This window comes from Chiloscyllium plagiosum, unplaced genomic scaffold (assembly GCF_037043375.1).
Source record: "Chiloscyllium plagiosum isolate Xiang-an unplaced genomic scaffold, Cpla_swu_hap1 HiC_scaffold_33, whole genome shotgun sequence".
Lineage (NCBI taxonomy): Eukaryota > Metazoa > Chordata > Chondrichthyes > Orectolobiformes > Hemiscylliidae > Chiloscyllium > Chiloscyllium plagiosum.
Window position 1 is genome coordinate 6,185,521 of NW_028270171.1, and position 14,720 is coordinate 6,200,240.

Below are 14,720 nucleotides of genomic sequence, written 5' to 3' on the forward strand. Positions count from 1 at the left end.
TTTAATTATAAGAAACATTTATGAGCATTATAATTTAAGTTACATCACAATGTAAACTTTTGCTATAAAGTGCTCCGAAAGCTAGTGCTTCCAAATAGATCTGTTGGACTATAACCTGGTGTTGTGTGATTTTTAACATTATAAAAGGAAGTATGGTGCCTCGCCTCTTAAGGAGATATTAGGTCAAGTGACTAATGGTTTGGTCAAAGAGAGAGGATCAAATGAGTGTCATAAAGGAGGATAGTGAGTTCGAGAGGTGGAGAGGTTTAAGGAGTGTATTCCAGAGTTGAGGACCTAGGCAACTGAAAGTCCAACCACCAATGCAATTAAAGTTCAGGATTCACAAGGGACTTGTGAAGGGCAAATATCTTGGAGGCTTGTGGATGGAGAGAATTAGAAAGACAGTGAGGGAGAAAGTATTAGAGGGATTTAGAAATAAGAATGATAATTAATTTTAAAATCAAATGTTGCTTGACCAGGAGTCAACAAGAATTGCTGGGAGTTAAAACATAACTGTAGAATTTTGGATGAGTTTAAGAACACAAGTGTAGAATATGGGAGAACAGTCAGAGGTATATTGGAATAAGTAAGACTAGAGGGAGTGAAAACATGAATGAGGATTTCAACAGCAATTCAGCAGATGGTTTCTGCCATCTTTCCATGTCCTACTGTTTCCTAATTTCATCACTGAGAAACCTGGCTCCAGTTTTAAATTAAGCCCTAGTGATTGAAAATAGATTCCCTCACATATCCAAGAATTGGATCCCTGAATACTATGGGCAAATTAGCTTGGCCAATTCATCCTAACCTGCACAGCTTGGGAGTGTAGGAGGAAACTGGAGAACCCGGTGGAAACCCACACAAACATGAGGAAAATGTACAAGCTCCATAGATACAGTCAAGCGAAGGTGGAATTGAATCTGCGTCCCTGGTGCTGTGAGGTAGCAGTGTTAGCCATTGAGTCACTGTATTACTCCTACTGTGACCACATATGGAGGCTGGAAAATTTTCTTGACCCTTTGATAACAGCTGGCCAGGAGACTGGGGGGAATATTGTCACAAAGCTGGTTCTTTTTTTCTAAAAGCTGTTCCTTTTCTCAAGGATATTGTGTCCTTGGTTTTATTCAGAGGGGTCATAAACAACTCCAGGCTCCAGGGTGACTAGTTTGGTACAGAGATGGAAAAGGATATTGAGAGGCCTTTTGTTTATATGTAAACAGATGAGACTTCAGGCCAAAGTGGTCACGTTTTAGAAGTGACCTATATAATGAAGCACTCTAGCTGAGCAGTTCAGCCCAGACCTGGTTAGGAGTTCAGCTGTGTGGAAACAGGCTCTCTCTCTTTCTGCCCTTCTAACTTCAAACTGGAAGCATTTGTTCCATTTTCACTGTTTATCAAGGGGGTTTGCTTAAGGGACTGTTGTGTATATTCAGAACAGCATAATTAAGTCTAGTTGGATAGACTAAGTTCTGTGGGGGTCTTTATTCTGTTCTTTGTGTTTCACTGTGTAATTTTGTGAATAAAGTTTTGTCTGTTTTAAACGTGGTAGTCAACCTAGCTAACTTACTCCGGGTAATTTTTCACTGTACATTTACTGAAAAATATTGCAAAGTTATGAGTTGGGTTGCCTGCTTAAAAATGTTTTGAGTGGTCTGGCCTAGTCCATAACAGACTGGGGGCTCTTTGCAGGATTTTGAACAGTGGGTGGTCAGTGTTAGTGTCTTTATTTTGGGTTTTGGTTTGGTTGGCTGACAAAGCTTGGGATAGTAATGGCTCTTTCAGTCGCCAAAAGTTTTCTGGATGTGGATGTGGTGAATTTGTAAGTTTTGCAAAAGGTGAATAAGACCACGCCGCAGGAATTAGCAGAGAAGCTAGAATTGGACCTGCCTGCTTCTGTGAGGAAAAGAGAGATAATTACAGCAGGAGCTCAGCATTTAAACTTGCCGAAAAACCATCAGAATCTATAGAGATGACAAGAATTCAATTGCAAATGAAGCAGCTTGGGTTAGAAGCGAGAGATAAGGAAAGGGCAGCAGAAATGAAACAGTTTGAGTTACAGTTAAAAACAGAAGAGAGGGAGAAAGAGAGAGCAGCAGAAGAGAGAGAAAAACAGAGAGCGTTTGAACTTCAGAAACTGACACTTAAAAAGAAAAGCCAGCTTAAAAGGCTTGAGATAAAGGCTGAGGGTAACCTTGGCTAGGAAGTAGTGCAAACTCATGTGGAAAAGCAGAGAGTTAAAATAGCAAGGTTAGCAACTGAAGTGGCTGATGATTATGAGCTGGTCCATAAAACGTGGTTCGGCTTCCAGAATCAATTTCAGTCCATGAGGGATAGAAACTGGGGCAAAGAGAAATCCTCATGTGGAAAGGTAGATCTCAGCGAAGGTCATAAAGATAACTTACCACAGGGTAAAAAAGAAAGCCTTGAGGGGGACTAAGAAGTTTAAAGCTCCAGTGTTTTCATTGTAATAAAGTGGGCCTCACAAAATCACAGTGTTGGTGGGCTAGGAGAAAGCCAGATGTAGGAAAACTGGGCAAGCCTGGGAGTTTTTTTGGACTGGTAACAAAAAGCACAAGGGAAATTAGACAACTGCCTCAGAGTGTACAAGATGATCAGTGGTTGATTAAGGAGGATGTGCCAGGTATTTTTAAAAAACATACATGCAAGGGTAAAGCTTATTCACATAGTCCAGGAGTAGCAAGTAAAGAGATTACAATATTTAGGGACACAGAATCCTCTCAGTCTGTAATGCTGGAAGATGAAGAGATATGTACTCCTGAGGAACTATTGCCAGAGAAGGTACTGGTAACAGGAATTCATGGTGAGACAAAAAGTGCTCAATTATGTAAAGCAAGACTAGAGAGTCCAGAGAAGAGTGGAGAGTTTGTGTTAGGTGTACTGGACATCCTTTCAATTTGTCCTTGCAAATGATATTGCTATTCACTATTCTAGTTGAAAAGCCAGTGGAGACATGGGCAACTGAAGAAATGAAGGATGTTTTTCCAGAAATTTATCCAGATTGTGTGATCACAGAGGCACAAGTTGAAGCAGGAGAGATCAAAAGACACAGAAAAGGAAGCTAATAAAGCTTTATCTGAGACTTTTTTGATCAGTTAAGTGGGACAGAGCAGGAGCAAATAGGTAAACATGCAAGTATCTTTAGCTCTGCTAAGCCGATCGAGTTACAACAGGAAGATGAGAACTTAAAACAGTTGTATCAAAAGGCCTATACAGAAGAGGAGAGTGAATATATCCCTGTGTGTTATTACTTAACAAATGATGTTGTAATAAGGAAATGGAGACCCTCACACATTCAAGCAGATGAGAAATGGGCAGAGGCTCATCAAATTATTTTGCCAGTAGGGTATAGAAAGGAGGTGTTGCGAGTGGCGCATGAGCTATCACTTGGAGGTCATTTAGGGGTGAGGAAAACACAGGCTAAAATACAAAGACATTTTTGCTGGCCTGGACTACACAAGGATGTAGTTAAATTTTGCCAGATGTGTCACATGTCAGCTAATAGGATCATCACAGGCAGCAATAAAACCTGCACCTTAAATACCTATTCCAGCATTTGAGGAACCTTTCACAAGCATTTTGATTGATTGCATAGGTCCCCTACCTCAAACAAAAAGTGGGAATAAGTATTTATTAACAATAATGGATGTGTCAACTAGATTTCTGGAAATCAATTTCTTGATTTTTAAATGAATAAAGTCACTTGATCTAATTGATCAGTAATAACAAATTAAATATTACCTCTGCAGTGAATTTTGGTTAATTTTTATCAATAGCATTATGAATATCTGTCTCTGCAATTTTAACAGTTCTCACCTATGTAAACATGTCATGCTGTAGTTATATGTTTTCACCTAATGGAGGCCACGCACTTCCACCATGAACAGGACAGAGCAGCTACCACATGGGACATTGAAGTAGGGAGTTTGTTTGGCTGTAGATACGAGAAGGGCTAAAGGAATATGAGAGATAAGGTCAGAACATAAAGCTTAAAATAGAGGCTGAATTACTTCTGAATACTGAGTTTCAATTATCCCCATCGTCCATTCTTGCTTTAACCCAAAACTCCATTTGTCCAAAATCACTGGAGATTGCTGAATAATTAGAAGCATTTTAACATGATTTTCATCTGGCAGAAAATTCTTAGTTATTTTGAAGTTTAGTCATTACAATAGCCATTCAGCATTTAGCAAGATCACATAGACTGCAACTAGGTAAATAATCAGTTTAGGAGAAAGGTGGGAATGATGCTGGAGATACAGTTAACGCTCCCTCTGCTGCAAGACATCATTTAACCTAGATGAATTACTCATGACCTAATTTGCATTAAGTCCCATAGGCCCATCGCCCCATGCTCACATGACCTACATTGGCACCTGGCTAAGAAACGTCTCAACTTAAGCTTTCGTTCTTATATTCCAATCCTTGCATGTTGTCACTCCACCTGATCTCTCTAACTTGCTACAACCGTCCAAGATCCCCAATTCCAGACTCTTATCCTTCCCTACTTTCAACAGTCCATTGACAGTCAGTTCTTCAGCTCTGACTCTCCTCTGTTAAGGTACTCCTTTAAAACACTGATGGTAGAGAAAGTTTCCACAGTAGTTTCAGCTCCAGTGACCTGTGGGCAGGGCTGATGCTGTGGTAGGGGACATGATGAAGATAATCGTAGACTTTCTGCAGTTGGGAAGCAAGCCATTCGGGCCATCAAGTCCACACCAACCTTGTAAAGAGCAGCCTACCCAGACCTTGTAACTCTGCATTTCCCAAGGGTAACCTGCACATCTTTGGACTGTGGGAGGAAATCAGAGCACCCAGAGGAAACCCACACAGTCACAGGGAGAATGCACAAATTCCACACAGAGGGTAGAATTGAACCAGGTCCCTGGCATTATGGGGAGCAGTGTTAACCATTGAGCCACCATGCTGACCAGGGAGTGGGTGCTAGTAACTATACTTGGTAAAGATATGAAAATTAAGACTTTGGAGGAAATTTATCTCTTCTCCCTTCCTATCAAGGTGTCTTCTTCCCGGATCACCCTTGAAGGACAAGATTCTCAAGATCATGCCCATACAGCAGCAAACCTGTGCTGGAAACCCACTGGATTTAAGGCTTTTGTTACAAGTGGTGTCTATAACGGATGTGTTGGATTGGGTTTCAAAGCTCCAGGGAAGTGGCCACTGCAGTTCATGGAGCTATCATTATGACAAAGCTGTCAACATTTAGTAGGATAACAAAATTGGAAGACCCCACATTCTACCATGCAAGGTCACTGGGTGTTGCGAGTCAGGCTTTGTGTGTCTGTTTGTTCCCTGTGATAACAGTACTGTGTCAGGTCCAGTCTCCAAGAAACTACTTCAGATGGTCGGTACTTATGATGGCCACAACTTTGCCAGAGGCTGAGCAGTCAGACTGGGCAACTTTGCCAAAGCTACATTTGATGCCATCTCTAGGATCTTACAGCTGTCTGACACTGAATATCTGAGAGGAGATTGTGTTTACCAAAGGCCTTTATCAGGAATTCACTGATCATTTGGCCTACCACACCCACATGTGTGCTCAAAGATCCCAGTCAGCTGTTGCTCCAGCAACATAAAGCATTGATGCAATGAGTGGAATAAAAATCTGTTGAATATACAAAAATATTCCTTAAAACCTAATGCTTTAATTTGCTTTTTTGGTCATTTGCTCTTATTTCCCCATAGGTGTCAAAGGACTCTGGAGATGTTTTACAACATTAACTGTGTTATTTCAAAACCAACTGTTTATCTGACATGGGCCTTGAACGTACAACTTCCAAATTGAAAGATGAAAGTGGCAGAAGTTGAACTAAGCCAACACAGAAGGAACAGACAATCAAGATGTAGAGAATAGCCACTTTCAGATGGTGCTGCAGGGTCACCAATAAAAATGGTACCCAGTCTTGAGGAAAGAGAGCATCATACTGATTTGTATTGTCTTCTCTGTTTATCAGTCAGGGGAACTGCGTACAGACAACCACCTGATGGAGGAGCAGTGCTCTGAAAGCTAATCCTTCCAAATAAATCTGTTCGGCCACAATCTGGTGTTGTGTGATTTTTAAGTTTGTACACCCCAGTCCAACGCCGGCATCTTCAAATCATGCGTACAGATAGGAGGATTCAAAGTGAAAGAACAGAACACTTTTTGTAAAAATGTATTTTAATTAGGGAAACAGATTTTCAAAAGTCAAAGGACAAATTGACCAGTTTCACATAATATTGAGTTTCGTATTAAGGAGATATACACTTAAGAACGAAAGCAGGCCATTCAGCCCATTGAGCCTGCTCTGCCATTTGATTAGATTACTGGTGATCATCTAGAGCAATGTCACTTTCACACACTATTTCCACATCCCTTTATTTCTTTAGTCTCCAGAAACCTATCCATTTCCGCCTTGCACCTGCTCTAGGATTGAGTCTCCAAGGCACTCTGGGTTAGAAAATTCCAAGTATACAACCTCTTTGAACTGAAGAAATTCCTCCTTATCGCATTCTGAAATAGCATACTCCTTTAACGGAGCTGTGTCCTCTGGTTCAGCCAAAAGTGACATCTTATCTGTCAAGTCCTGAAAGAATTTTGTTAGTTTTGAAGCAGTCATATGGTCATACAGCATGATACAGACCTTTCAATCCAGCCAGTCCATGCCGACCATAATCTGAATCTAAACTTGTCCACCTGCCTGCACGTGCTCATATACCTCCAAACATTTCTTATACCTGTCCTTATGCAAATGTCTTTTAAACATGATCGCTGTACCAGCATCCACCACTTAAGTCATTCCTCATTCTTCAAAACTCTAAGGAATACAGACCTAGTCTCCTCAACCTCTCTTCATAAGACAATCTCACCATCCAAGGGACTAATGCGGTGAATCGTCATTCACTCCCTCAATAGTGAGTAAATCACTCCTTAGCTCCTCAGCATCCTTGTTCAGCTCATTGACCTGGATTTGCACCCCGTTTCTGTACATCCTTTGGCTCCAGTGAGCTTAGTAAATGATGCCGCCCGGGAATGGCCTGGATGGATCTCGCAAGAGGTCTCAGTTTTCCTGGGTCAATCACCCCAGGGAGGCCCCTACCTCACCTTCCTGATGTATCTTCTCTGGTTACATTCCAATTGCATTCTTACGTGTTACTGCTCTGTTTCACTTGATATATCATTGTATGAAGAGTGTCCAATGGGAGAAATGCTGAAAACTTGGACATTTGAACAATTTTGCAGAAATTGTTAGGCCAATAGGGCAGTTAATGCAAATCTGGGACTGCCTCAGCAAAACTGGCACATCTGCAAGGGCATGCATCCTAATTCTAATAGCTATGTCCAACACATATAAATAATCTCCACACACACACTTGAAAAATCCCCAAGAGATGTTCTTCCTTCTCCATTAAAGACTTTTAATCCAATAAAATAAAAAGAAATCCAAGGATCTAAGCGTTTATTCCAGGTCTGTTTATCTGGGTAAAATGGTTACCAAATTCAGTGACAGAGCCATCACTTAATAGTTGTGTGAAAAGCACTTGGAAGATTTCTGAGAGTTTGATAAAACACTGCATAACTCAAGTCCTTTTGTTTCTAAGGTAGACAAGCAGGAGGCTAGAATAACACAGCAAGCCAGGCAGCATCAGGAGGTGGAGAAGTCAATGTTTCGGGTGTAACCCTTCTTCAGGACTGGGGTTGGGTTTAGGGGGAGTTGCTGATAAAGGATCAGGGTGGGTGGGGGGGGGGGTTTGGGTGGGGAGAGGGGTGGGATGGTGAGGTAGGGATAGGTGATGACAGGTAGAGGGTATGGCCTGGTTGGTCAATGGGTGGAATGAATCCAGTTGGTAGCTAGAGGGAAGGAGAAAGTGAGGGCTACAGATGCTGGAGATTAGAGTCGAAAGTTATGGCGCTGGAAAAGAACAGTAGGTCAGGCAGCATCCAAGGAGGAGGAGTATCAACGTTTTAGGCATAAGCCCTTCATCAGGAGTGTTGGGGGGAAAGCGGGCTAAGAGATAAATAGGAGGGGGGTGGGGGCTGGGGGAAGGTGGCTGGGAAGGCATAATAGGTAAATGCAGGTGGGAGGGTGATGATGATAGGTCAGAGTGGACAGTGGAGTCGATAGGTAGGAAGGGAGATGAACAGGTAGGACAGTTCAGGAGGGCAGTGCCGAGTTGGAGGGTTGGATCTGGGATGAGGTGGATGGAGAGGAGATGAGGAAACTGCTGAAATCGATGTTGATGCCATGTGGTTGGAGAGTCCCAAGATGAAAGATGAGGTGTTCTTCCTGCAGGTATTGGGTGACTAGGATTTGGCAGTGGAGGCAGCCCAGGACTTGTAAGTATTTGGTGGAGGGGGAGGGGGAGTTGAACTGGTTGGCCACAGGGCAGTGGGGTTGTTGAGAATGGAAGCGAGTGGGAGGGGCTGGGGAGTGAGTCAGGGATGGGAAGGGAGGTTATTTGAAATTGGAGAACTCAATGTTGAGTTCTCTGGGTTGTGGGCTGCCCAGGTGGAAGATGAGGTGTTATTCCTCCAATTTGCGGTCTGATTCACAAAGGAGGAGGCCGAGGATGGTCATTTCGGAAAGCTGCCTGTCTTGCTGTGTTCTTCCAGCCTTCTGCCTGTCTACTTTGGATTCCAGCACCTGTGGTTGATTTTATCTCTTTCATTTCTAAGAACATCTTAGAAAATAAAGCAACAACATTTGCAATTATATCATCAAGTCTTCCCAAAGACCAGCAGAGTCAGCTAAACACTTTTTGAAGAGTTGTCCCTGGAAAGAATAGTTAATTTATACCCAGCAAGGTACTATGAATAGCAATGTTATAAATGGTCCGATAATCTGTTTTGGTGACACTGGTTGAAGGATAACAATTGACCCGGCCTTGAATGTATTAGCGAGCATTCCAACACCCCCTGAAACCACTGTCGAGAAACAGCATCTAACCCATTCCATTCCCATCTTTCTCTTCAATAGTCTAATCAGACTCAAAAATGTTAACTCTCCCTGGATGTTGTCAGGCCTTTCACCAAAGCTTTTTGTTTTTATTTCATTTATTGAGTAACACTGAGAAATGACATGTTTTGTCATAGATTTGATTGATTGATAGAAATTTATTGTTACTTGTGTTTGCGAAAGTACAGTAGCATGTGTAAAGTTACCACAAAAACAGCACCATTTAAAAACATAAATTAAGACAAATATCACTCTTTGGTCATTCCAACGCCTTTTGGGTTCATGAACAGACCACTCCAGAAAACAGGGCACTGCCCAATCTCTGAAGACCGGGCCCTGCCCAACTGCCTAAGACTGGGCCCTGCCCAACTGCTGAGGATAGGGCCCTGCCCAACTGCTGAGGATAGGGCCCTGCCCAACAGCCTAAGACCAGGCCCTGCCCAACTGCTGAGGACCGAGACTTTCTCCAATTTCCAAGGACCAGAGGCCTCTTGAAACTGCCAAGATTTTTGTCTTGCACTTTCTTTTTAAATTATTCATTTACGTGATGATTGCATCGCTGGCTTGGCCAGCATTTATTACCCATTGCTAATTGCCTAGCCATCAGGACTTTTAGCAAGAATACCAATTCATGGGGCAAACCAACATGTAAGGAACATAAGAAGAGGGTGCTGATTGGTTGTCAAGTAGGCTTTAATTGGCAGCGATCTTACCAAGGAGAATGTCATGTCAAGTTGGAGGCTGGAAGAACACAGCAAGCCCGGCAGTATCAGGAGGTGGAGAAGTCGACATTTCGGGTGTAACCCTTTTCAGGTCTGGGGGTGGGTGTGGGGGGGGGGGGGGGGGGGCGGGGGGAGCTGCAGATAAAGGGGGTGGTGGGGACAGGGTGGTGAGGTGGGAATAGGTGAAGACAGGGAGAGGGTATGACCTGGTTGGTCAATGGGAGGAATTAATCTGGTTGGTGGCTGGGAGGAGAGGAAGGGAGGATAGGGACTGGGAAGGAAGTCAGGGATGGGAAGGGAGGTTATTTGAAATTGGAGAATTCAATGTTGAGTCCTCCGGGTTGCAGGCTGCTCAGGTGGAAGATGAAGTGTCATTCCTCCAACTTATAGCGTGGTTCATTACGGCAATTGAGGAGGCCAAGGATGGGCATGTTGGAAAGGGAGTGGGAAGGGGAATTAAAACGAGTGCTGACTGGGAGGTCCAACTGCTGAAAACCCAGCCCCGCCAAACTATCAACGACTGGACTCTGCCTAATTGCTGAGGACCAGGCCCTGCTGAGATACTCGGTGAAGAGTTCCCTAAGTTTACGTTCGGTCTCCCCAGTGCAAAGAAGACCACATTGGGAGCACCTGATGCTGGAAACTGGGTTGGAAGAGAGGCAGGTGAACCTCTATCTCACCTGGAAGGACTGTTTGGGGCCTTGGATGGAGGTGAGGGGGGTGGTGTGCCGGCAGGTTTTGCATCTTTTCCAGTTACAGGGGAAGGTACCTGAGGGTTTGGGGTGGGGGAGGGGGTGGTTGGTGGGGATAGTGGTGTAAACCCAGGACTGTGAAAGGAACAGTCCTTACGGAATGCAGAGAGGGGTGGGAGGGGAGGATAGTCTTGGTGGTGGGGTCAACTTGAAGTTGGCAGAAGCGTTTAAGGATGATACGTTGGATACGGAGACTGGTGGGGTGGTGGATGAGGACAAGGGGGACTCTATCCGTATTGCGTTTAGAGGGAGGCGGGGTTTACAGCAGTGGAACAGGGAATGGAGGTGGTGTGGTGGAGGGCTGTCTGGATGACAGAGGAAGGAAATGCAGGTTGTTTGAAGCAGGAGGACATCTGGGATGCCTAGGAGTGGAATGTATTCTCGTCCGAGCAGACGTAATGGAGGTGGAGGAATTGGGAGAATAGGATGGAGTTCTTGCAAGATACTGAGTAGGAGGAGGTGTAGTCCAGGTAGTTGTGAGAGTCTGTGGGTTTAGAGTAAACGTCCGTCTGGAGACTGTCACCAGAGAGGGAAGTGGATAGGTCAAGAAAGGGCAGGGAGGGGTCCGAGATGGACCAAGTGAATTTGAGTGTGGGGTGGAAGTTGTGGGTGAACTGTAAAGGTTATGAATTGTTCGATGAAAGTCTATGGAAATCTCCTTAATAGCTGAGTGGCTTGTTAGGTCTATTCAGAGAGCAATTACAAGTCACATATAAACCAGACTGGATAAGGAGGATGGATACTGTCCTCAAAAGGACATCAGTGAAGTGATGTGATTTTCATAACAATGCATTAGCTACACAGTCACCATTATTAAGCCTTTTCTTAAATTCTGGGTTTCATTAACCAAATTTGAACTCTCCCAACTGTTCATATAATTATTGAGTCATCGAGATGTACAGCACCAAAAGAGAACCTTCGGCCCAACTTGTCCATGCTGACCAAATATCTGAAATTAATCTAGTCCCATTTACGAGCATTTGGTCCATATCCCTCTCAACCCTTGCTATTCATATACCCATCCAAATGCTTTTTAAATGTTTTAATTGTATCAGCCTCCACCACTTCCTCTGGCAGATCATCCCATACACGCACTACCCTCTGTGTGAAAATGTTGCTCCTTGGGTCCCTTTTAAATCTTTCCCTTCTCACCCTAAACCTATGACCTCTAGTTCTGGACTTCCCCATCGCAGGGAAAAGACCTTGTCTTTTTATCTGATTCATGCTCCTCACGATTTTATAAACGTCTATTAATTCTGACTGGATTATTTGTTCACAGCCCTGGATTACTAGCTCAGTCACATAGCAACAACATGACTAAACCCAGTCTCTGATTTGGAGCTTTAACCTGTGGATTTTTGGCATAGGGTGAGCCGGCTGAAACAAATGCTGATCTGAGGATAGGACAGCTGATACTGATTGCTGATCTAATTCTTCCTTTATCTGTCTTGTGATCTTCCGCTATTTCTTGTTCATCTCAAATGTGCCACAGTCAGGCCTTTTGGTCAAAACATAATCTGTTAAAAATGAGAATTGTGGCCCAGACTCATGTTCAAATGGGCAAACAAGAGGATTCCCTCTGACGGTTTCACTAATCTTACGGCCAATGGTCAGCTGTAGCTCTTACCTAAGTGGGTTCAATTAAACCTTCACTCAGAGTGTTGGGAATTAATTCCAGGCTGACGGAGCAGCGCTAGGTGAGTACTGCACTGTCTGCGGAGCCACCTATTCAATGAGAGGTTAAACCAAAGCAGAAATTCCCCTCTTCCCATAACTCTTATTAGGACAAAGCTGGTGGCCCAGTGTCCAAGAGCCATGACTGAGCTTCGTCCTCCAATACGTGGGCGGCACGGTGGCACAGTGGTTAGCACTGCTGCCTCGCAGCGCCAGAGACCCGGGTTCAATTCCCGACTCAGGCGACTGACTGTGTGGAGTTTGCACGTTCTCCCCGTGTCTGCGTGGGTTTCCTCCGGGTGCTCCGGTTTCCTCCCACAGTCCAAAGATGTGCAGGTTAGGTGAATTGGCCATACTAAATTGCCCGTAGTGTTAGGTAAGGGGTAAATGTAGGGGTATGGGTGGGTTTCGCTTCGGCGGGTCGGTGTGGACTTGTTGGGCCGAAGGGCCTGTTTCCACACTGTAATCTAATCTAATCTAATCTACAGAAGGGCTTTCTTTGGTCGCCACCACGTTACAGTTTATGGGATCTTGCTGTGCACAAAATAGCATTTCTGAAACAACAAATGTAGCATCACATTTTGGTTGCAGCTTAAAAGCAGGCCATTCGGCCCATCATGTCCCGGGCTCAGTGTTTACAAGGACAAGGGCAAACCCATAGAGTTTCACCCTGTCCCCTGCCCCATTTCTTTCCTCTGTAAATGTGTCCTTTTCAGATCAAAACCTAATTCCCCTTTTTTACCTTCACTATGTTTTTCAGGCAGCACACTCCAGATTCTGCCCACCTGCTACATTAAAAAGGTATTCCTTATGTTGTCTTTACTTCTTTTTCCAAACACTTAATGGCTCTGGGAACACCACAAGCTGCTGGACAGTGTCCCATCAATTCCACGTCTCTCATTTCTTTCACCACTCCTCCTTTGTTGTAAACGAGTGAAATAAAATTTCTACGTCAAGGAACTGCACAGAAGCTGCCTCCCTGTGACTATCAATTGTTCCAGGAACTTAGAGGCCCAGATTAATGCTCAGGGGACACAACAGCAAGCTGTAGAGATTTAAATACAATTAATAAATCAGGAATATAAACCTAGTCTCAGTGAAGGTGACTATGGCAATTATTACCCATTATTGGAAAAACACTTTATGGAAGGAAATCTGCTGTCCTTTCATGGTTTGGCCCATGCATGACTCCAGGCCCACTGCGATGTGGTTGACTCTCAACTGCTCTCTGAAATGGCTCTAGCAAGTCATCCAGTTCAAGGGGCAATAAAAAAAATGACTGTGGGCTGCAGGAGATTTGAAAAACACAAAAATTGGATGAGAAACTAGGGTGGCATCGTGGATTAGTGTTTAGCACTGCTGCCTCACAGTGCCAGGAACCTGGGTTCAATTCCTCTCTCAGGTGCTCTGGTTTCCTTCCACAGTCCGAAGATGTGCAGGTTAGGGTGAATTAGCCGTGCTAAATTGTCCATAGTGTCCAGAGATGTGCAGGCTAGGTGGGTTAGCCATGGGAAATGCAGGATTATGGGGATAGAGTGGGATAAGACCACAAGACATTGGAGCAGAAATTAGGCCATTCAGCCCATTGAGTCTGCTCCACCATTCAATCATGGTTAATTAAGTTTCTCAACCCCATTCTCCTGCTTTCTTCCTGTAACCTTGATACTCAAGAACCTATCTATCTCAGTCTTAAATATACTCAATGACCCGGCCTCCACGTCCTTCTATGGCAATGAATTCCATAGATTCACCATTCTCTGGCTGAAGAAGTTTCTCTTATCTCCATTCGAAAAGGTTTTCCCTTTACTGTAAGGATATGCCCTTGGGTCATAGTCTCTCTTACCAATGGAAATATCTTCCCAACATCTATTCTATCCAGGCCATTCAGTATTCGGTGTTTCAATTAGATCCTTCCTCATCCTTCTAAATTCTGAGTATAAACCCAGAGTCCTCAAACATTCCTCATATGTTAAGCTTTTCATTCCTGGACCATTCTTGTGAATCTCCTCTGAACATGCTCCAGGGACAGTACATCCTTCCTGAGATATGGGGCCCAAAACTAGGCACGATGTTCTTTGGAGGGTTATTGTAGACTCAGTGGGACAAATGGTAGCTTTTTGTACTATAAGGATTCTATAAACTCAACAGGTCTTGGCAGCACCTGTAGCAAGAGGAAAAACAGTTAATGTTTTGAGTTCAGTGACCCTTTCTCAGAACTGAGTCAAGCCAATGCAATTCAAGGAGCAATTAGGAATAAGCATGTCCTGCAAATTAATAAACTAATCAGAAATTAGTAGCCACCTGACTCAAAAAAAAATCCTTCATTCCACGCAGCGGGAGCATGCTGGGCCCATAACTCAATGGTTAAGGGATCGAAACCATCCTCTGCTATTGCTCAATGTCATTGTTTTGTGGGTGGCACAGTGGTTAGCTCTGCTACCTCACAGCACCAGGGTCCCAGGTTTGATTCCAGCCTTGGGTGATTGTCTGTGTGGAGTTTGCACATTCTCCCTATGTCTGAGTGTGTTTCCTCTTGGAGCTCTGGTTTCCTCCCACAGTCCAAAGATGTGCAGGCCAGGTGAATTGGCCATTGGAAA

At 43.9% G+C, this 14,720-nt stretch overlaps 1 pseudogene; it reads left to right on the top strand.

Annotated features, from left to right (window-relative positions):
- Positions 1–4,941: 4,941 nt before the first annotated feature.
- LOC122542003 (small ribosomal subunit protein uS5 pseudogene) lies at positions 4,942–5,615 on the top strand (annotated as a pseudogene).
- Positions 5,616–14,720: the final 9,105 nt, after the last annotated feature.